We start from the raw sequence: 24,075 nt of genomic DNA, 5'->3' as shown, positions 1-24,075 counted from the left end.
TATTTACAATTCTGAGCGTACAATTTCATGAAACGGCATTTTATTTGTCAAAATTAATGCATCTTATCTAGAAAGTCTATAAATAGTGTTTTCTTAATACATGTTTGAAATGCACGAACATCCTAAGGCATGGATTTATATTTATAATCCAACTTCAGAAGCAGTTTGCATGCAATTTATTGCATATGTTATCGGCATATGCTTAACAATTATAAGGATAGATGACAAGATAAATTTCAACCAATAGCAGCACTGGCTTTGTTATTCATACCATTGACCAAATCATTTTCAGCCTTCCTTTGATCTTTATTGAACTGGGCAAGAAACATCCGTAGGCCAACTAAGTGCTAATGTGCAAGAATGCATAAGAGTTCACAGGTTTTGTGCAACAGATCAATCGTCCCTTAAATTCCGGATTAGAAAAGTGTAGCTGCATCATGTTCCATATCTTTGGAATGGTGAGGATAAATCCTATTTACTGGTAAAGCTGAATTTCACATTACTGTTTGCCACTTATAGAAATTGGACATTTCTCTGCTACTACTGCTCTGTGTGGCTTGCAGTCTGTCTCCAATACACATTTGAGGTGGTTTATAGCTAAACTTTGGGCATTCCCTCTAGAGGGCCACGCACTGGTAGGGTGAGTATGACAGAACTCCTCTGCATTCATCTACATTCTGATAGCTTTTCCAGGGCGGGAGGGGGGCTGACACACCGAATATACAGTATCCTGATTTCTACAAAAAAGGGCTGATTATCCCCTACAGATAGCCTGGCAGATAAGGTTGGGATGAAAGGGGACCTGTGCACTTCAAGGGATTGCGTTCAAGTCCCCCCCCCCCCCCACACACACACACTTCAATGTCATATTTAGGTATAAGTACTGGGTCTCTGAGCCTACCAAGACAGTACATTGTTGGGACTAGTGAAGAATTCTGCCAGGAGTAAAGACTGCTCTGCCACATGGATTGCCACTTTGCCAGAGTACTGCTTTGAAGAAACAGCTTTCTGCATTGTTGAGCTGCCCTGTGGCTCGCTGATCTCTGCCATGTTGAGGACAAGGACTCGACTCAGCTCACTTGAACCCAGAGTGACTCCAAGTGCTTGCTCCTTGTTCTGAAGTCTCAGGGGCATCAAGGACTCCCTGCAACAGCACCTGGACTCTGCCATCCGTGTGTCCTGCCCCTCCGAGTGGTGCCATTTCAATTCTGGGCCCTTGAAAGGTGATTTCTGCTGTCCAGAACCATCGAAATTGATGCAGTGACGACTTTGTGATGATCGGGATCGACGCATTGCCCGTCTATGCAGGAGCCGATCGACATCACCCTGACGGACTGCACATCTATTTTGCCACCCACTATGGTGACAGTGGAAAACATGGCTCCAGTCCTACCATTGTAGTCTGACTAGAGCAGATAAAAACTGCAATATGACCCATCAAAATCAACACTTTTGATGGGTATAAACCTTCCTTTCAAATATTAATTTCAACCTTAGATGTGCTTTTAGACAATGAGGCCGGGTTCATGATATCTAAAAGTAGGGCATGTAGAACATTCATATTAAATGTCCTTACAGTGACTAGCACCTGAAAGCTATTTTACACTGTCATAATATTGACTGTTTCATAAAGTAATGCTGGGGTGCCCCATTAAATTTAATAATGCTATATTTTGTGAGAAAATGCTTAGACGTGTCATTCTTGGACTCTTTGTATTTATTAAAAGCCCAATACACTTGTGGTGATACATTTTGATGTATAGTATGGAGAAGATAATATTGGAAAGTAAAATGTTCCCCACCTAAAGCTTCTGTAGGCTAGTTTGCATTAGCTTCCAAGTGCAGCCCTTTGAGTGCTCAAGTCCTGGAGAGGTGTAAAAACTTCTCCCAGGCTGCAATTCAATAGTGAGGGAGATGCCCCCAAGAACTGATTTGAAGTGGCCACAGAGGGTTGTTTATTTCCCTGGCCACAACTCTGGGTTGGTAAACTGGCACTGAACAGCAACAGAAGGTTTTCACCTTCAGGGATGTAGGCAGAGGGAGTCCCTGAGGGATTGTTTGCATTAGGACACACAGGAAATGCTGAATAAGTGGAAATGGTCACCCCTGGGTACTTTTATGGTTTGGGAGAAGCAAAAAGTCACCCCCACTTGGTGCTGTCAGAGGTAAATGTGCCTAACCTGCTGCTGAGACCCAATAAGATGCCTGAAAGCATGAGCCTTCATTGTTTGGTGGTCCAGACAAAGAAGTGGACTCTTAGGGTCATATGGCTGACCTCCTATTCAAGGTACCACGACACAACCCGCTACGAGGCCTTTCCTACAACCGAGTTCAAATGGAACTGTGCATCACACTAGTTTTGGCCTCTACTGGAGTGAGTCCTCACCACCAAGTGTACTCCGTTAGGTCCTAGGACCCTTGGTTATCGCTGGCTGGACTTCTCCCATCACCCCTGAAAATCTAGGGCTTAGAAACATTGTTGTTCACTAGATGTGAAGACTGGGACAAACCTGTCAAGCTTATCTTACTGGGGTGTGTTGCCGCTGGGCTGGACAGCCAGGTTTCTGCCAATCCAAGCTTTTCTGAAGCAGGAAATCTGAATAAACAGGACCTCATGGATAAGGCACACGGCCTTGTGGAACCCTTTTCAGTTTCAGGCAGTCTTGCCCTGCTGGTAGCATCTGAGCTCTGAAATAGTGATAGTGTGAATGAAGAAATCTTGGCCAGGCAGAGGTAATAAAAGTATTTGGCTGTTCAGGGACTTTCCTTGGGTGCAACATTCATATTTCTCCTTCTCTGAGCTTTCCCACAAACTAATATACGTACCGGAAACTGCCCATCTTCTCTCAGCTACAGCCTGCTGCTTTGCCCAGCTGAAGATTTTAGACTTCCATTTTTGAGGCGAAGTCCCAAGGTAAAACTGGAGACTGGTCAAACCTGGTTTCTGTATCCGGCCTTGCTCTCCATCACAGTTGACCTTCAATCATGCCGAGGCCCCAGTCTGCTGTGACCAGTTAACTGCGGTTTACTCTTAACACAATAGTGTCCTTACTGCCTTGAAAATTTGCCTTCTACCTACACATAAACCTTACGTAAAACTTAGTGTGTCTCGCTTGGAGTACTGACTAATACTGGGTGAGTACCAGTTGAATCTTTACTTTTTTTTGCAGGATTGGGAAAACATGTCTCTCGTGCACCTTTTTTAGCTTACTCACTCCACTTAAACCAACTTGTGCCATTGTGATGAACCAAGTTTAGGTGTCTGAGGTTGTGCTTGTTACCCATTCTTTGGACCATGAGTAATTCTACCTTCAAAAACTGGGGTAAACCTGCTGGTACAAACTCTACTAAAGAGCACATCCAGAAAGACTAAGGGCTTTTGGCTTTGACTCAGTCAAAACATGGCACATGTTCTGTCTACCATTATGTGCAGTGCATCAATTTGTAATGCAGCAAACCGAACCATCACTATATGTAGAGGACTGAGTTGGCAAGCTGCCAAAAGCAAGATCACTATTTGTATCTTTACCAGAGCCAGTAAAGACATGTGGCTCAAATCTAATTTAGGCAGGGACATCTTCATCCTCCTTTCCAAATTAGATGTAAGAATTAAAAAAAAAAAAAAAAAAAAAAAAAAAAATATACAGGTTCTTGAGTAATAGGCCATAGAAGGTACATATCCATTAACCACCATTTGAAGCAGATACTATGTTTAAATCTGTTTTCACTTAGTTTAACCAGAACTCTTTTGTATGGTACAAAATAAAGCAAGATGGGGAAAACGGACTGCCTTAGATGGGCACTGTGATACCTAACCTCCTTCCTCTTCCCTTGCCAAGCACAAAGTCTGCAGCAGCTTTCAGTTCTTTGGCACTGTTGCTGGAATGCAGTCCCTAAAGTGCTGTTCCTGCAGCCTAGGTATAGCGGAGTTTAGCCTGGAATGATCAACAGTACTATTGTGTCCAAATGTATTTTAATTTATAAAGTTACATAGTTCAATCACATAGTCAATGCTTAGAAATACAGAGATGACAAATACGAAGGCGATGAACTTCTAAAATTAACTTGGGTAAATTAACAACTTGTTTAAAGATGGCGGTTCTAATCGATGGGTAGAGATTGTATTCTTAAACCGTTCTGTCTAGGGCAATAACCCGGCGGCACATTTAGGTGAACACGCCCCACAGTGAATCACGCCTCATGCGAGCATTCTTTAATGAAAACAGGTGTGACCCGAGCAAAATAATATAAAAGCGAAGGTTCAACGGACTGTATCTATCCAATTGAGGAGGATACCGGACCGCTTACGTGACGCTGCCGCGCGCTGCTAAGTAAGTGAATCTAGAGGGGGAAAAGGGGCGATTTTAACCAAGGTGGAGCAGCACCAGATAGAAAGGGTAGGGGGACTTTTGAATCTGAGCAAACCGTCTTTGCCACCCATAGCCATGCTGGAATTTAATTTTATTAACGGACGGCATGTCCTAACGGCGGTAATAGTAGGAGTAGATAGTTATATAGTTTAAAATAAGTTTTCATTTCCCCTTACTTCAGTCAGACGCCAACTGAAGAAAAGGGGAGTTCTCCGGAGGATATAATTAACCTACAAGTTCCAACTGTAGATCACAGCTCCTGTAAGGAAGGTATGTTATACACTAGCCTGTAGTACAGAAAATAGAATGGTATCAATTTTCATGATTTCTCCAAGGAACATTAAGGTCCATTTAAGTGTGTGTGTGTGTGTGTGTGTGTGTGTGTGTGTGTGTATATATGTATATGTGTGTGTGTATATATATATATATATATATATATGTTCCACAGGTGAATGGGAGCACCCGTTGCCTCCGGAACGAAGGGCGCGTCGACGAAGGACCTCCCAAACAGTCACAATATTCAACCAAACTTCTCCAAGAAAAGCAGTCGACGCCGTGTCTGTGCAAAGAATGAATTTAATGTCAGCTGAAAATGCTAGACGCTTTTCGCCTGACCTGCAGGCTTGTTCACTAGCAAGTTGATAAAGTTTTTCGTGACTATTTAACACTGTGCATGTGATCAAGTCACATGGTGAAACTACAACAATAGAACTGGACAACAGACTCGTAGTTGATAAAGTGCATCATTACAAAAAGGAAAATCCCGAATTGTAAATAACCACAGTACATTAAAGCTGTTACAAAATAAAACAACATCAATGTCCTTTACATGTTTTTAAATTCAATATGTGTGCTAGCACACCATATGTTGTTCACAGGTAGTGGCTAAGCTTAACACTTTAGTGATGCCGTTAACAATAGAATGATCAAGTGATCAGATATTAAAAACATCTATAGAATTAAAGTATGGTAGTGTACATTTTTGAACACACAAACACGAGTGCCGCCCAAGTGGGCAAAAAGCACAAGAATTTATGCACGCCGGTCTGTATATAATACTCATCATCCAAAATAAATGACTAAATCAAAACAAAATTAAAAAATTTAAAATTGAAAAACATAAAGAGCGGGAGCAGCCTACAGATGTGTGTGTAAGTCTTCTTCCATGTTGAGGCCATTCGGGGTTTTGGTATTTAATCTAATGATATAACAAGACTCTAATTTGCGTAATTTCTTCTCACGATTCCCACCCCGACTACTCATTGGGACGGCATCTAGGACAAGCCCTCAGTATATCTATTGTGATACTTGTCAAAATGACGGGCCACGGGGTAGGTTTTATCCCCATTTTTAATGGCCCGTAAATGCTGAAGCACTCTTTTATGGACAGGCAAGATGGTAGAACCTATGTACTTTAAGCCACATGGGCATTGAAGCACATAAATTGCATACTCCGTCTTGCACGAATATTGGCCCTTGATTTGTTGTCGTTTTATGGGAAAAACCTGCTGGATAGCAGGTAGTATTTTTCCCAAATGCACATGCCTTACATTTGAGGCATTTAATGAACCCGTCCCTTCTGCTTAACCATAGGTCAGACGGTTTCTTTTGAGTGTTACTTGGAAGCATATTTCTGACGAGCTTGCTGTAGAGATCTTGCTTTTCAAAAAGTGAATTGGGGCCTCCTTTGTACAAGTTTACCCAGCACCGGATCACTGCGGATAATGTGCCAGTGTCTGTTAAAAATGGTCCTTAATTCATCCTGTTTATTGTAGGTGGTGATAAATCTACACTGATTCAAATCAAGTTGTGGGATATTGGTATGCTTCTTAACTTTATTAAAAAGTAAGTGTTCTCTATTGGTCTCTTTCACTTTTAAGACAGCTTGGTTCAAGCATCCTTCAGAGTATCCTCTAGCTCGAAAACGGGATTTGAGACATAGAAGCTCTTTATCCAACTCTTGCTCACTGCTGCAGTTACGCATAGCTCTGAGACATTCCCCATATTCAATGGGGAGCTGTACCACCAGATTTGCGGGATAGCGATTGGCACCTGCTTCGCCCCCAGCTATGCTAATTTGCATATGGGCTGGTGGGAGGAGCAGGTGGTCCAGACGCATTGGCATGCAGAGTGGCAAAGCAATGTAATGCACTGGAGTCGATACATCGATCTTTTTGTTATTTGGAAAGGTACAATGAAAAGTGCACAGGATTTTGTCAAAGAATTGCAAACGAATAACTTGAACCTGAAACTTACTAGTACCATCAGTGCTTCTGAAATTAATTTTCTGGACTTAACGGTCTTTGTAAGTGAAGGGAAACTACAAACTAAACTGTATCGGAAGCCTACGGATGGGAACACGTTATTACACGCCACAAGTTTCCATCCGGCTAAATTAGTAAAGAGCATTCCCTATGGGGAATGTCTCAGAGCTATGCGTAACTGTAGCAGTGAGCAAGAGTTGGATAAAGAGCTTCTATGTCTCAAATCCCGTTTTCGAGCTAGAGGATACTCTGAAGGATGCTTGAACCAAGCTGTCTTAAAAGTGAAAGAGACCAATAGAGAACACTTACTTTTTAATAAAGTTAAGAAGCATACCAATATCCCACAACTTGATTTGAATCAGTGTAGATTTATCACCACCTACAATAAACAGGATGAATTAAGGACCATTTTTAACAGACACTGGCACATTATCCGCAGTAATCCGGTGCTGGGTAAACTTGTACAAAGGAGGCCCCAATTCACTTTTAGAAAAGCAAGATCTCTACAGCAAGCTCTTGTCAGAAATATGCTTCCAAGTAACACTCAAAAGAAACCGTCTGGCCTATGGTTAAGCAGAAGGGACGGGTTCATTAAATGCCTCAAATGTAAGGCATGTGCATTTGGGAAAAATACTACCTGCTATCCAGCAGGTTTTTCCCATAAAACGACACAACAAATCAAGGGCCAATATTCGTGCAAGACGGAGTATGCAATTTATGTGCTTCAATGCCCATGTGGCTTAAAGTACATAGGTTCTACCATCTTGCCTGTCCATAAAAGAGTGCTTCAGCATTTACGGGCCATTAAAAATGGGGATAAAACCTACCCCGTGGCCCGTCATTTTGACAAGTATCACAATAGACATACTGAGAGCTTGTCATAGATGCCGTCCCAATGAGTAGTCGGGGTGGGAATCGTGAGAAGAAATTACGCAAATTAGAGTCTTGTTATATCATTAGATTAAATACCAAAACCCCGAATGGCCTCAACATGGAAGAAGACTTACACACACATCTGTAGGCTGCTCCCGCTCTTTATGTTTTTCAATTTTAAATTTTTTAATTTTGTTTTGATTTAGTCATTTATTTTGGACGATGAGTATTATATACAGACCGGCGTGCATAAATTCTTTTGTGCTTTTTGCCCACTTGGGCGGCACTCTTGTGTTTGTGTGTTCAAAAATGTACACTACCGTACTTTAATTCTATAGATGTTTTTAATATCTGATCACTTGATCATTCTATTGTTAACGGCATCACTAAAGTGTTAAGCTTAGCCACTACCTGTGAACAACATATTGGGTGTGCTAGCACACATATTGAATTTAAAAACATGTAAAGGACATTGATGATGTTTTATTTTGTAACAGCTTTAATGTACTGTGGTTATTTACAATTCGGGATTTTCCTTTTTGTAATGATGTACTTTATCAACTACGAGTCTGTTGTCCAGTTCTATTGTTGTAGTTTCACCATGTGACTTGATCACATGCACAGTGTTAAATAGTCTCACAACTTTATCAACTTGCTAGTGAACAAGCCTGCAGGTCAGGCGAAACGCGTCTAGCATTTTCAGCTGACATTAAATTCATTCTTTGCACAGACACGGCGTCGACTGCTTTTCTTGGAGAAGTTTGGTTGAATATATATATATATATACTTTTTTTTTTTTTTTTTTTTTAACTTGCAGAACAGAGGTAACCAGTATACCCATTTCAGCAGTAGGCAGATTTGTTTCGACCTGGGGCTGCCACAGGGATCGTATAAGGTGAGCTGCAGATAGGTTTTAGATACTGGAGTACTGCCATTTCACCATTTATAGACCGGGTAACTTGTATGTAAAATATCTTTAGACACATCCATAACTATAATCTGAGAACTGTCCCATTCCTCCATCTTCAATATATTCGGGGTGGGCGGAATTTGCATAGTCTAGCTACGCAAAGCTTTGTGAAACGGTAAATCTCCAAACCAGCAGAAATTCGGCGAACACGCCGAATAGCTTGTTTGCAATGCTTACGTTAGATATCATTTTGTTCAAAATAATTGTAATAGACAACTAGGGCCTTTGTCCTTATTCGTATGAATGCGGTGTTGAAAATGGAGGGGTTCGAGTGCAAGCTTGTTTTTATGAGGAACTATAACAGATCTGACCAAGCACATCGACAGTGGAGATCATATTTTGAAACGCTTCAGAGGCAGCAAGCTTGTGTAGGGACGAGTGCCCCTTACACTTATTGTATTAACTTACTACATCTGAAATGCTCATCAAAGATAACATTATCTGAAAACTATTGTCGAGGACTAGATGAAAATGTTTTTTGCATATCTTTTATTGTATTAACTTTATGCTGAAATATATTTTAGAGAAATATATTCCTGTGTTTTACTTACCAGTTTTAATGCTTCCAGAAGGAATCAGTCCGGTTCGAAGCGTCAAATTTCTGTCTTGAGAAAGATGGTAGTATAAATATTACCATTGAAACGCGTCCACGCCACCCATAAACACTATCCGTGAAGAGACTGGGACCATTGACTATCTCATTCAGATAGTACCAGGTGTCAGCCAGTAACACTTAGGACATACGGAGGTGCTCATTTCCAATGACACATCTTTTTGCCTATTGTATGTACTCTCGCCTTTTTACTTTGTTGTTTTTTTTGTTTTTTTAAATAAATTTATTTTTTCTGAAATAGTTTATTATATACACTGTAGTTTTAATGTTCTATTGATACAACAATATGATGGTTGGTCGCTACACTAGAAGACCAATGTATTTTTATTAATAAATTGATGTATATTTTAATATAAAACCATTGTTTGTAGTGTTAACCTTGGGCATATGGTTATATCTCTTAGCTTTATGAATGAGGAAAGTATGAGTGAGGATTTGATGGTGATTGATAGTCTTTGGGAATACGAGCACTGATATTGGGTCCAAAGGAGCATTTCTTTGTTGATACACCTGCAGCCTTGAAACATCCTCTGCAACAGATGTAGAGGCTACTGCCCCTGCAGTGGTAAGGCTTTCAGTAACCGCCATCTGAAAGTCCATGAAGAACATTGGTTTTCCCATTGTAATCTTCTGATAGCAACTCAGAATGTATATGATGTCTAACTGAATCAGGTAGGTAACCACCAACCAATAATAGTGGCTGTTATAAATATCATTGGAATGGTATCTGATCATGTTGAACTTTGTGCAGCATTCCACCAATTGTTCTTTTTGCTATTGAAAGCATTGTCAAACATTCACCCCTGTACATAGTTCTGGGCTTGAATCCATTGTTTAATTGCTCACCATGCCATTACAGTTTGAACTTGGCCATATGCAAATGCACCTTGACCCTACTTCCCATGGGACCAGACCAGTCCAGCCCAAACTGCCAGGCCAGGTTTTTCTTGGAGAGGGGAAAAAAGCATCCTGGGACTGGTTTCAGGGTCAATAGGCTACACATTTGCAGTGTTTACTTATATCCAGCATTTGCATGTTCCTGTCAAGAATTCCTGTCATGCGAGGGGAGGAAAACGGTAACCAGCGAAAACGGACTACATCTCCCAGGATGCTTAGCGGTTGAGAGGTTATGTAAACAGGAGAACTGTTACATAACTCAAGGAAACACGCCCTTATGTAAACAGGAGAGCTGTTACATAACTCAAGGAAACACGCCCTTATGTAAACAGGAGAGCTGTTACATAACTCAAGGAAACACGCCCTTATGTAAACAGGAGAGCTGTTACATAACTCAAGGAAAACACGCCCTATAAAGGGAGGAACAGGGAGGTACAACGCTGTCGGATATTGTGTTTACACCGACGTACCTGCTTCGTGAAGAGCAGTGTTCCGGAGTGGTGCTCCAGTAAGGCAAGAACGGAGGTAGGTCGAGTCATTACTCCCTGGGCCGTGTCTTGCCCCATCGTCACCTGTGAAGGACCCGGAAGCTCTACCGGTCAACCTTTGAGCTTCGCCTTTTGACTCGGCAGAGTCAAGGCGCAGTGGCGCTTTTGCTGGTTGGAGTCGTAACTCCCAGCCCGACCAGAGATACAGGGACTGCCAGCTGTAACGCACACCAGGAGGTGTTTGCCGCGTTACAGACTCGGAAATCCACAGGATCGATCGAGCGGCTGCTCTCGGTTCAGTCTTCTTGCTTTTGAGTGGGGTATCGGTGACGCATCACCAGGAGGTGACTCCGCGTCCCGGTGCAGTCTGAGGAAGAGGTTGAGCGGCTGCTCCCTTCAGGTAGAGACCCCGGCTGGGTGTTTCCCTGACTCCTCGATTCTCCCCAACACTCTTCGTGCCCCTCACAGCCTACCGATTGGCATTGTCGGCCATTTCATTTCTGCCCTCTGTTGGCATACGCCGGGATCGGCGTATATGCAGAGGACGGTTAGGACCATCCGTGCTGTGGGCTGGTAACGTACTTAGCCTGGAGGATTCCAGTGACTATAACTTTTGTTTATTCTTTGTATTAGGTTTGCCTTCATTAAAATAACTAACCCTTCACAAGTGGTTGCGTCCTCATTATCGTGTCTGTTAAACGATCCTGAGACGTTCAGGGCGTTACAGTTCCTCAGTATTGTTAGAAGAATAGTCCTCCTTGGATAGAAGAACTCTGACTGGAAAATCTTTCATATTCTGCTCCCAGACCCCCTCTCGCAGATGCTGTCTCCAAATCATTGACATAATATCGACTTGCACAATATTGACTACCAAAAATATTGGCACCAAATTATCGATTACACTAATATAGACTGACAATACTTATTTAACCAATTACACAAATATCGTAACAATATTATCGAGAATCAAAAAATATCGTATACATTATCAAATGCAAATATCGTTAAATGATCAAACTTAATTTAATAAACAATAATGTCCTAAATATCAAACTAAAATAGACTGCAATTTTATCGGTTTTATATAAATATCGACATTTGAAAAATAACGAAAATGAACATATCTAGCCCAAAACGTATTTTCACTATATAAAAAAAATAACTGCACACATTATAACTATTATATAACTTTATTAGAACATATAAATTCATCTAAATTTTAAAAATACCACTATTATAGTTTACATTAATTACACCTACAAATTAAAACAAACTATAGCAAGCCTACATGATTGATTGCCTACATAAGCAAATGTGTAAAAGAAAATTAATTGGCACAACCAAGTTCTTAATTAGCGTTTCCCATATATGGAAACTGCCAGAAACTTGAAAACCTCACACTAATCAAATACACCGATGGAAGAAACCCATCAATTAACTAAGCACTATATAAACAACGAAATGTTACATGTAATACAGACCGCAACTCTACAGAAAAAAGGAGACTCTGCTGGATTCCTTCCAGGACGCAAATTTACATTTCAGAAAATCTTCCCAACAGCACTAAGTAAAACGCTAGTTTGAATAGAACACTACATAGTCTTCACTAAAAAATATAATGTACTAATGTCTCAAACTTATCTCCTCTACAGATACCTTCTAAAAACCACAAAAATACTACTTCTGCTGCATCAACAAAAAAGTTACTAAGTAAGTATATTCCTATTTTTATTCAACAATTCCCTAAGAACCCCACTTATCCATAATCTCCCAATCACTTACAAATTAATGGAACAAACTTTTGGAAAATAATCACCGCCATCTTCACTAAAATCGTCAACATTGTAGGTATAATCAACTAAATGTGTGTATATATATATATATATATATATATATATTTCCTAAACTGTACTGTATTAGATCAATTAATATTCACAAATATTTTCTTTAGAAGTACAAAGACCACCATGACAGAAGGAGCACAATTTATTATGTCCCAAAAAGGGAAAATGTTGGTGTTTATATGGGTCATGTATACACACAAGGAAAAACAGTGGTTTAAAAGTGTTTTGGAAATGCAGCAAATATTATTCAAATAAATGCTATGGCAAAGCTATTACACAGGAAACCACTGTTGCATCTGTTAAAGAACATAACCACCCACAAAATGTAACCAATTGAAATAAGAGGTGCTCTTGAAACCATAAAGGAAGCTAGCACAGATAGACCTACCACAGAAATACTAAAGGAGCAGTTACTAACAGTACCCCAACATGCCTCTAGTCAATTACCATCTATTGATTATTTAAAAAGGACAATAGCTAGACAAGAGTCACTACAACTAGTACACCTTCCCCTAAAACCTTTCAAGAGGTAGAGATTCCTCCTGAGCTAAGTAACACCGCAATGAACCATTTATATTTGACAAATGCATAGACAAATTGTTTGCTACTGCAAACAATTTACTTAAATTACAACAATGTAACACTTGGATGATGGATGGGAACTTCAAATTGTGTCCCAAACCAATTTAGCAATTGTACACAATACATGGCTTTTTTCAAAATACTAATATTCCATTTATCTATACTCTTCCCCAATAAAAAACAAGCTACCTACCTTGAAATTGTAAACCAAATAAAAGATAAAACCAATAATTTCCTCAAAAAAAATTGATTTTGAGCAGGCCATGATCAATACTTTAGTGTAAATGCTACCCACGTACAGCAATCCAGGGTTGCTATTGCCATTTTAACCAGTCTATGGAGACCTTTGCAAAAGACAACCCTAAGTGTCGAGTATGCAACCGACAGTACTTTTGCATACCAAGTTAAAAAATTAATTGCACTTGCCTATGTTCCAGTAACTGAGGTAGCAAAGCGCTACAACCTTCTAATTGAAAGCCCCTACTACAAAAGAAATGAAGAAAAACTAAGTCCTCTATTAGATTACTTCGAGGATACCTGGGTGGGAAGACGCCACAGAATACTGGCCAAATTCCACATTCCATGGTGGAATGTGTACTTGAGCACACTAAACAAGCCAAAACGAACAAAGCTGTTGAGGATGGCATAATGCCTTCCAATCAACAGGAAGAGGGATACCTACCATGCATAAACTACTCCAAGCCCTCCAAAAAGAACAATCTGTGAAAAAAGTAGGCCCTAAACTCACCAAACATACCAAAAAAAATTACGAATTACTGCAAAGTTAGGTAACACTATACCCAACTACCAGAGGCCTAGAATACCTTTCACTTGGAGCAAAAACATATCTTTAAATATATTTTTAGGAAAGATATTTTGAAGAAAATTGGTAACTGTACATATAATTAACTTTGTAAAATTTAATTTGTCATATAGTAAATATATACTGATAATTACATTTTAACAAAAAAAGACCTATATAAAATAAGATTTCTGTAGCTGAAGAACTTAATCCAAACATCATTAATCCACCCAGGTATCTCTCAATCCCAAAAATATTAAAATGAACCCCCCAAAAATGTACAAATACAACTGTTCCAAATTAAAAATCCAGTATCTATTAAATCCAAGGGGTTTAAACCATAAACCCAAAAATATTATTTTAAAAAAAAGAAACACTCCAGGAAAACTCAAAATTAAAGTGTTAAATGTTGGTATTAAATACTAATACGCACTCCTTAATTGAGAGAAACTCTATCCTCAAGCGCAATTCCGATAACGAACCATGTAAAAATAGAAATAAACATACCCACACATACATACACATTCAGTATAGAAAATAAAATGTACACACACTTTATGTACCATAAACACGTTTCTATACATATCCTACCCTCTCTACGCTAGACCCCAAACACAAACTATCGCCCATTCGCGACACCATACCGAACAACCAAAAACCCACCAACGTAACACTACACATACTACCACCTAACAACATACAAATGCAACTAAAAATGTATTTTTAAATATAGTAAATTAAACTTACCTTCGACTGGACTCGGCATCTAACCACAAGCATCTCCTCTGAAATGACCCAAACAGTAGTAGTTTACTAAATAGTCCCTGTAAAACAAAAATGGCTGCTTAAATAATAAATAGAAAACATTCCTAAACATAGGATACTGACATTAATAAACAACTTATGTTTAGTACAATTATTACAAAATTGTACTAATTAAAGTAATGTAACATTCAGTATATTGTAAAATTATAATAAAGTTATAATTACTTTAATTTATATCATTTACAATAAATTTCCAATAATGTATGAAATGTTTAAAAAACTTACCTTTTGAAAAGCATATTTTTATAAAATGTACTAATTCATAAATTGTCAAATATTTTTAATATGTTAAAGTGACTATTTGTGAAAATATGTATTATATAATATGCTATAATTGCAAAAATATAATCTGCTACTAAATGTTAAATACAAAACTAAAAATGTTGATTGTTTTACAGATTGTTAAACAAATGTTAATGTTTCTTTCTTCAAAATTCAAATACCTAGATTGTAAATCTTCAAAATGTTAAACATGTATGTTAAAACATGTAATGTATGTAAATAAACATACATGCAAATTATTTGATTTTCTTCATTCAAAATGTGTTTTCTGTTTCCTGACTACTACAATATTGCCTGAATAAAATGTATTCTTTAACCCTAAACATGTTCAAAAAATAAAACCATCTTTAAAAGTTGTCATTCTTTTCATATTAAATTATTATAGCATATTTCCAGATTTTATTTTATAATTGTATATAAAAAAGTTTTTAACTCATACATTATACATATATTAATCATTTTTGAAAGTACAGTAAACATAATATTAATTGGAGTAGGAATAGTAAATATATGTCAGGAAAGGTGCTGGACACTAGATATATAATTTACTATACCCATTCCACTTTGTATTAAATCTGGGAAGGTGAATAACATTTACGTGTTTTTTTTTTTTGTTTTTTTTTTTTTTGTTTTTTTAAATGTTCCCACTGCAATTATTAATAATTCTTAGAAGATGTTCGAGTTTAAACTTTATATTCTATAAATTATTGCAAAACTAAAAATTTTCCATAATAAAATTAAATACACATACTAAATGCATTAATACAATTGTCATTTTCTAAAATATTTATAACCTCCTTGTTTAAACAATATTTTTAAAAAATATTTTAAATACAATTGTCTTTTAAATTTTTTTTATTTACATTTTCAAATACTGAGCACTAAAACCCAAAATTTTCCAACTCTCTACTCACCACAAATTAATGTTCATGTCACCAATTTTACATTTATTTAATACACTCCCCATCCATATAACATAAAAACAACATCCCACTCATAAAACAAAACTTCAAATTTCTATTCTAAATAAAAAAAAATCTAAATACATTTTTTAAAACACTCTCCCTTATCCCCTAATAACCCAACATCCCGCTCCTAATTTTATTACAATTATTTTATTACAGTTTAAAACTACGATGACAATCAAAACAATATTTTACTATTCAATACTTCGTTATTTAAAAATAATTTATACATTCTATTAATTTTTTTAATATTTTTAACACAAACGACTTTTTCCTAACAAAATTGTGATCTATTTCAATCTTTGGATTTTTTTTTTTTAAACAATATTTTTTTACATCAATATAAATAACATCAATATTTTGGTAATGCCGATAAAATGAAATCGAGATTTAAAAGTCAATATTATGACCAGTTACTGCTGTCTCCATATCAGACCCTGCCTCACTCATAGCTCTCCATTAAGTTGGGGACTGGGAAGCATTCATTAATTGAGACTCCTTCTCTGGATTTTCTATCTAAAACTTCCTGGCCTAGGTAAAATAAAGAGATGCCTGCAGAAATGAATACTGTGTTAAGAACTGGAAGAATACGCTTTACTTGTGAGTGTACTAAAATGTGATGCCAGCAACAAACGTAAAGGGGGATAAATATTTATCTGACTACTCCAAGGAAGCGAAGAGAGAAAAAGATTAAGTTGCAACACACCCAATAATGCAAAAGCACTTAGTAGCTGTCCCTGGCACAGAGGTAGACTTCTTTGCGCAGCAATGTGCTCCTTGTCAAGGAACAGATTGTGGGTGACTCACAAGAAGGTTAACCATGTGCCCCACTGCTTCCATCCACCATAGCAGTGTAGCATCAGCCCACTTGAGCAAATGATCAGTTATTGTTCCATTAGCATGTTACTTCTGCCCAGAATGGTGTTCCCCTTGAGGTAATGGCCTAATCCACTTCAGCCTTTGATCACTTCTTCACCCACTCACGTTTTGCTTCCATCCACCACAGCATAGAGCCATGTGCAGGACCAATCCAGTGATAATTTGTTCATTTCACTTTCCTTACACCAACCATAACATATATATTGGGGCAACGCGCCCTTTCTACTTTTTTTTTTTTTTTTTAATTTTTTTTGGTTTTTTTTGCTGCGGTCTTCCTCCTTGGTTGGTGGGGGTGCCAGAAATACCCTGGGCCGTAGAAGTTAAAAAAGTTCTGCCTTCAAAGACCCAATGCATCTCAACCCCCATATGATTAGCAAATCTCAAAGCACGTCTCAGACTCTGGCCCGGACCCACCAGCCTTTAGAGGTGTAATCCCAGATGTGCCCTAACATTGACCTTCTACTCTCTCCTACCACCATTACCATGCCCAAATACATGGTAGTGGAGTATTTTCTAGCAACAAATAGCTGTATTTTGTACATGCAGGGGGTGTGTTTTAAAAGGGAAAAGCAATGTTTCAATATTGAATATTGCAAATGAATGGTTGTTAGCTGGTTTTAGATATTTTGGTACAACTCTTTAGTTAAGGATGCATCACTTGTATATAAATGAAATATTTGGAAACCCTACATTTTTGTGTAGAGACTTCCCACCCCCAACCTTGTGTTCATTTCAGTCTAAATTGGTTATTTATTGCATGGCCCGAGCTTTCCTACCATAGTGCATCCCTATTGCAATGGTGCTGTCATGAAGTCCAATAATACTTGGGGTGGGATGGAGGTAGGACGACATTTTTGTGCAAATGTCTTTGGCATGGTTTGCACAAGGAATTGATTGAAGAGCAGTCGAGGGAAGAACCTGTTCTTGAGGGTGATGGAGGGTTTATAGGACGGAGAGTCTAGAAAGCACCAAAACAGAATGGGGCACCCACGCAATCAGACCACCAATTCAATAATGCAGTTCATTGCTTAAAAGCCCCCATTTGTTTATAGTAGTGCTTTGCGTGAAGTGTTATACAAAATACTCATAACTTATTAGTAGGGGAGTATCCAGGCACTGACGCAGATGTATAGGCTGATTGAAGCTCCTATTTGAAAAGCCAGGTCTTCAGTTTCCTTCTGAACTCGAGTTGAGATGGGGAGGTCCTGATGTTAGGACCACGGCTGGTCCATGTTTTGGTGGTGATGTTGGAAAAGGGGCGTCCTGTTTTTTGCTTCTGCAGATGCATGGTATCGTCCTGAGGCAGTGTGGCGGAGCGCAGTTGCCTAGCTGGATGGTGGAAGTTAAGGTGGTTGAGGTAAAAAAGGTTTGGCATTGTGGAGGCTTTGTAGGCACGGATGAGCAGTTTTATTTGGCAGCGCTTCTGGATGGGTAGCTAGTTTAGCTCGGAGGTGTGTGTGTGGTGTGTGTGTGTGTGTACCGTGGGGGATGTGGAGGTTGAGTCTGCTGGTGGATTTCTGGATTGTCTGCAGTCTTTTATGAGTTGGTTCAAGATACTGGTGCAGGGTGTTGCCGTAGTTCAGTCTGCTGGTGGTGAGGGCCTGGGTGACCATGTGTCTGGTGTTTGTGGGGTGTCATTTGAATATCTTATGGAGCATACGTAGGATGAGTAAGCTGGAAGAGGTTCTGGCATTCACCTGTTTAGCCCTAGTGAGTTTGTCATCCAAGGGTATTCCAAGTTTTCTGGCATGGCCTGTGGGGTGGCTCCCAGTTTGGTTGGCCACCCAGAGGAGTCCCACAGTGCAGTTTATGTTCCCAAAAATCAGGATTTCTGCGGTCTCAGGGCTGGTTCTTGTATTCCGGAGTTCTGGAGTCTTGAGGCGATTGTTCCAAGGGAGACTGTGTCAAAGGCCACAGAGGTCGAACTGGATGGGAACTGCAGTTTTCCCTTAGCCCATGATGGTCTGGATGTCATCAGTTGCTGCGATGAGGGGAGTTCATGCTGTGGTTGCTATGGAAACATGACTCTGTAATGTCTAGGGGATTGTGCTGTTCTAGGTGGTGGGAGAGTTGCCTAATGGCTTCCTCCCTGACTTTGGAAGAGCAGGCACGAGATTGGTCTGTAGTTCCTGAGCTTCTCCAGGTCTGTTGAAGGTTTCTTCAGGAGAGTTGTGACCTCAGTGTTTCCAGTTGTCTGGGAAGGTTCCACTATGGATGAATGCATTGATGGTGAGGTCAGAACTGGTCAGGATGCCTCCTAGGTTGTAGATTGGGTGGGGGCATGGATCATGGACCTTTAAGTTATGCATCTTACAATTAATCTGCCCCAGCTGCAAAATAGCCAGTCTTTCAGTTCAGTAGCCTATCCAGTGCATTATGGCCCTTGTAGTACAATAAATGTAGAGTGCAACTCCTGGTGTGTATTTGGCTCTTTAAAGATCTCCTCAAGTGCAACACAGCTGATCTAAATTCAGATCAAATTTCAGTTTTTAGCGCAAGTTAGTTAACTCTTTAAATAAATGCTTCATCCAGGACTCATTCTCCCTCAGTTCCCATTCATCTGTTGCCTATGTGTAAGCCACGTGGAAAATCCAAAACCAGTGTGGGGCGTCTACACCTAGGCCATGCATGATTTACAGGGGCACTTCATGGCATAAATATTCAAAGCCATTGGTCTTCAAAGCTCCTGTTTAGAGGTGATAATTGGTGGCTCCTATCAAAATATGGGTTTGCGTGAACTTGCAAGTATCTATATATATATATCTATTATAGATGGGTAGTATATTTGCCTGTGTTGACCTTTCCATTTTTCCAGCAGGGCCTGTCTATGCTGAGGAGGAAGTCATTCCAGACGCTCTTGGATAGTATTCAGACCCATGTCCTGCCATCTTTCACAGTAGCCTTATACTAGGAGTACCAGATGCACATGCGGCCGCATGAACCACCCTACAGAAAGGAAGGCTAATCTACCACCAATCAACATCTCTGGGACATGAAAGCTTCATAACCCGGGCTTCCCGAGCCCCATAGTTTGTTACATCCTCTTTAACCATCCTTCATTGGCATTTGCTAGGAACTGCTTGAAACAGTAGGAGGTAAAGCTATCCAGGCTCCTGACATAGTCCCCACTCTGTTTTCAGCTGCCATAGGGAAGCTATCTGTGGTAAGGATTCTGCTGCAAGGTAAGACTCCACACACGTTCACTTTGGCTTTAATGGGTCCCCACCTAACGAGTTTTTATTTTGACTGCTATAGTTGTTCCTCAAGTGCAGCAGAGTTATTATTTCTCCTATTGAATGAAATGGTAGCACCTGATGGCTGCAAATACATTTGTGTAAATCTACTGCATTGTTTATCTACTGTATTTACCTACCTTTTAGTGAAGCCGTTCATGAATCCAGTTTCTTTGTATTCGTTCTGCACCATTGGACTCCCAGCTGCAGCTCTGGCTTATTAGTGTTAAAGTAATGAGGATTTTTAAAGCACTTTTATACCCTTAGGCCTCTTATCACTCAACAGTGGGGCCAGCATGGTGGAGTAGACCATTTCTTGAGGAAATTAGACTTGAGATTCATATTAAAGATGATGTGAGAGGAAATAGTTTTGATTTAAAATAAAAAGTTAAGGTGCCAGAGCAGTTTCAATAATATGGTTTTTCAAGACCGCCAAGATGTAATGACAGGAGTGATTGTGTGAGAGCATATCTTGTGGTCTATTAGCAGTTAAAGGAGGGGATTGAAAGAGACTGATGTATTGTGCACAATATTTAAAAGTGTACTCTGATATATTCCATAGTTCCTAATTGGCTTAGACTGGTTTGACATGGATGTCAAAAAGGTGTGGAGAGCGCAGATCCTTGTTAAACTATGTCACTTTATGCATCCACTTTGTTACTATCACTGTGTCCCATTTTTCAAGAAAGAAGTGCACCATTCAAGTCAGTTACCTGTAATCTTTCCTCTGGTGCAAGTTTAAGGTCTATGTGCTGCAGTCAAGGCTGTGTGCCAAGAACCCAACCTCGCGTATGTGTGCAGTGATAAATCAGTACAAATATCACTTGAAACTTGTGCTTAAAGTGAAGACTGTGCATTTCCACACACACAGTGCCAGTTGAAGGGTCGTAAGGCCGTTTTGCAATTTATATACACATACCATGAATTGGTTACGCAGGCAAGTGCACTTGGTGTTTAGAAAAGCACTGGAAACCAATGGTGGTTCAATTATAAGATTTCACTAAAGGTTCTCAAATGGAGCACTGTTCACGGGGTGGAGAGATGTTGTTACCCTATACAAGTTCACATATACACAATTACATAACCCCTTTAAAATTTGATGTACAAATTACTGAGTAATGTTTGGATAGCCCTTCTGAGGGAGAGTTTGTGAAATGTGTGGCATCTAGGCAAACCAGGAATGTGGGAGGTCTGTTCAGACAAGTCCTGTTCCATCACCAGAAGGGTGACATGGTTTCTTATCACATCTATTCTTGCCATTTTTCCAATGCTGATAAACTCTATCCTGGTCAACCTTACCATTCAGGAGGTAGGCCTTTGTCTCTAGTCTGTTTCTAGTGTCTCAAGAGTAGGATTCTGATTAATTGTAAGCTTTGCTCTTAAAAGTGACATAATCACTTGCTGTGAACTTTGAACAGACTTGTAAAGTGCACCCACTGCTTTACATGATTCTGTGGTGCTGGGTGTGGATAGACTGACTACACTGTGGTACATGTTCAGAGAGACACTGACCTACCTACACCACTCTGCACCCGACAGACAGGCTGTACTCTACCTGCATCTCAGACCAATACTTCCAGCACAGCGGAAAGCAAGACCTATCCATACACGACTCACCACATCCAACAGGCAGGTGAAAACTGAGACCTTATTGCAGCAGGCAGAGCACCCTCGGGAGCCCATCACCATTGGGAGAAACCAACCGATTTATAAGCTCTGACAGCAGAACAACATCAAGGCCCCAGCTAGTCTACCAATGGCTCCATTTTGGAGCCATTCAAAGCACCACTCACTCTTCAGGTTTACCCTGGATATTGCACAGCTTATAAGGCTGTGTGACCAGGTGCTAGACATTTTAGCATTATATTTATTTTTGCAGCTCTTTATACCTAATGTTCACTTGCAACATCTAAAGATAGGTTATTTAAAGCATTAGTTTAATTAAGTAAATGTTAGCCTGGGGGCTGAGGGTCTTAGACTGGGATGGGGAATATTATGTTTAACCATAGAGTTCATGCTAAGAGCCACTTTTTTTTAACTACCAGAAACACTGTTCTGGTTGGAAACGGGCCTCGGGTGTCTTATCTGGCATGCTATTACAGCTCTCCCTTTCCTTGTGCCGTTGGGGTTACAGTGGTCTTGCTAGCCGTTGCAAAGCATTTAAACATAAAAGGCGGCTGCAGGGGCTATAATTCCCTGCAGAGACTTAGGAACTGGTTTGGAAAACTGTTAAAAGTACAGTTTTAAAGTTTCAAACGTGCTTTATACTTTAAAGGGGATACCTGCACCAGCCTTTTGCTTTATCACGAAAGAGAAATGCTGTAGCGGCACCTGCAATTAACATGAATACTTTTAAAAAGCCACACAATCTACCCCGCAGACCCGCTCCTATTGATGAAAGAAATGTCTAGAAGCATGACGTGTGCTTTCAGAATCACTAATGTATTTGAAACATCGCACCATGAAAGCGTCCTTCAGGCCTCTACAAAACGCTGCTATTGTGTGGCATTTTAAATTTATATTGGTGATTCAGAAAGCACACGTAGTGCTTCTAGACTTGCTCACATCCTGCGGGGCAGATTGTCTTTTCAAAAGAGTTCACGCTCATGAAACCACGTGTCCTGTTTCTACGCTGCTGCAATTCACATGAATACTTTCAAAAATCAACACAATCTGCCCACAGTCACGCCCCTACTAAAAGGAATGCAGCAAGCGCAGGAGCCACTTGCTGCTGAATGTCTGCCCCTTCATTAACCTCACAGGCTGCTGTGTAAGAGGGATACTTACCTGTCGCTAGTGTTCTCCTTTTCCACGGTGTTCTCAATTTCCACCCAAGATCCTGCAATACAAAAATAACTTTTTCATGCTGCTCGCATTTGAAAAGCAGCACCGCGAACGGTCTCTCGCTGGATGCACTTCACACGAGACATATAATCCCACACCTTGCAGGGAACAGATTCCGATGCTTGGTCGTACAGCCCAAAGTATATAATTAACCTACAAGTTCCAACTGTAGATCACAGCTCCTGTAAGGAAGGTATGTTATACACTAGCCTGTAGTACAGAAAATAGAATAGAATGGTATCAATTTTCATGATTTCTCCAAGGAACATTAAGGTCCATTTAAGTGTGTGTGTGTGTATATGACACACTTTTTTTTTTACTTGCAGAACAGAGGTAACCAGTATACCCATTTCAGCAGTAGGCAGATTTGTTTCGACCTGGGGCTCCCACAGGGATCGTATAAGGTGAGCTGCAGATAGGTTTTAGATACTGGAGTACTGCCATTTCACCATTTATAGACAGGGTAACTTGTATGTAAAATATCTTTAGACACATCCAGAACTATAATCTAAGCCCGGAGATTAACGAGAACGGAGATAACTGTCCCATACCGCTGAAAGAGGGCAGAATCAGGACATTGACGGTGTAGATGGTCTATGGCATAAACTCTAGTTGGTTATGCACTTGTGTGTGAGGGTAAGTCAATTTGGGTTTGACTGAGAATTGGATGTTCCCCTAAAATGGCATACAAGTGTTTGACTGTGTGGCTTTTAGGAGTGTGCTGGTAGAGTAATTGGTTTGTGATTAGAGATGAGGGTTAGGGGTCTTATTTTTTTTTGGGGGGGGAGGTTATTAGATTCCAGCAAGTTGAAGGAGATCCTCGCTCTTGACTGCTTTCTTTTCCATAACTGCTGAGATGTGTGGGGCAGAGATGTGGGATACCTAAATGCCTTCCACTTTTCCATTCAATTTCATTTGAGGTTCCACCACACTTAATGTCTTTAGATTCTGGAACATTATCTCGTGATGTACTTTCTCCTGATCTTTGGCCCATCAGTCTCTCTTCTAGGAAGTAGGCATAGCTACTGTGAGTTTATAGTAACTATCTCTCAGTATGTGAGGAAAGCTTACAGTGCATCTGTGTACAGTACCTGTTTGTAGAGGGGAGTTGCAGCGCTTGTTGTTTTTTCCTGTATGGGAGTAAAGCTTATGTCTACTGTTCTATTAGAATGAAGCTTACTATCTATGCTGTACCTATCTGGGGGAAAGCTTGCACTGAGTTGGTATCATTCACTCCTGCTGCACATAACATGGAAGAGTAACTTGCACTGCCTGTACTGATTGGTAGGAAACTGTTCTCTTTTGTCATTAGCAGTGCTGAATCTCATGGTTATCGCATGCATT

The 24,075-nt window shown here is 39.8% G+C and overlaps 1 long non-coding RNA gene across 1 annotated transcript in view; it reads left to right on the top strand.

The window, feature by feature from the left end:
• The window catches only part of LOC146782844 (uncharacterized), a 34,229-nt gene that overhangs the window by 8,880 nt on the left and 1,274 nt on the right, over positions 1–24,075 (top strand). The window contains exons 2-3 of the long non-coding RNA XR_014972263.1: positions 19,470–19,836; positions 23,058–23,135. This is a non-coding gene — a long non-coding RNA (uncharacterized LOC146782844). The remainder of the gene's footprint in view (positions 1–19,469; positions 19,837–23,057; positions 23,136–24,075) is intronic.

Source organism: Triturus cristatus, chromosome 12 (genome assembly GCF_964204655.1).
Source record: "Triturus cristatus chromosome 12, aTriCri1.1, whole genome shotgun sequence".
Lineage (NCBI taxonomy): Eukaryota > Metazoa > Chordata > Amphibia > Caudata > Salamandridae > Triturus > Triturus cristatus.
The sequence above is the reverse complement of the archived record's forward strand: the minus strand, read 5'-3'. Positions and strand labels throughout refer to the sequence as shown.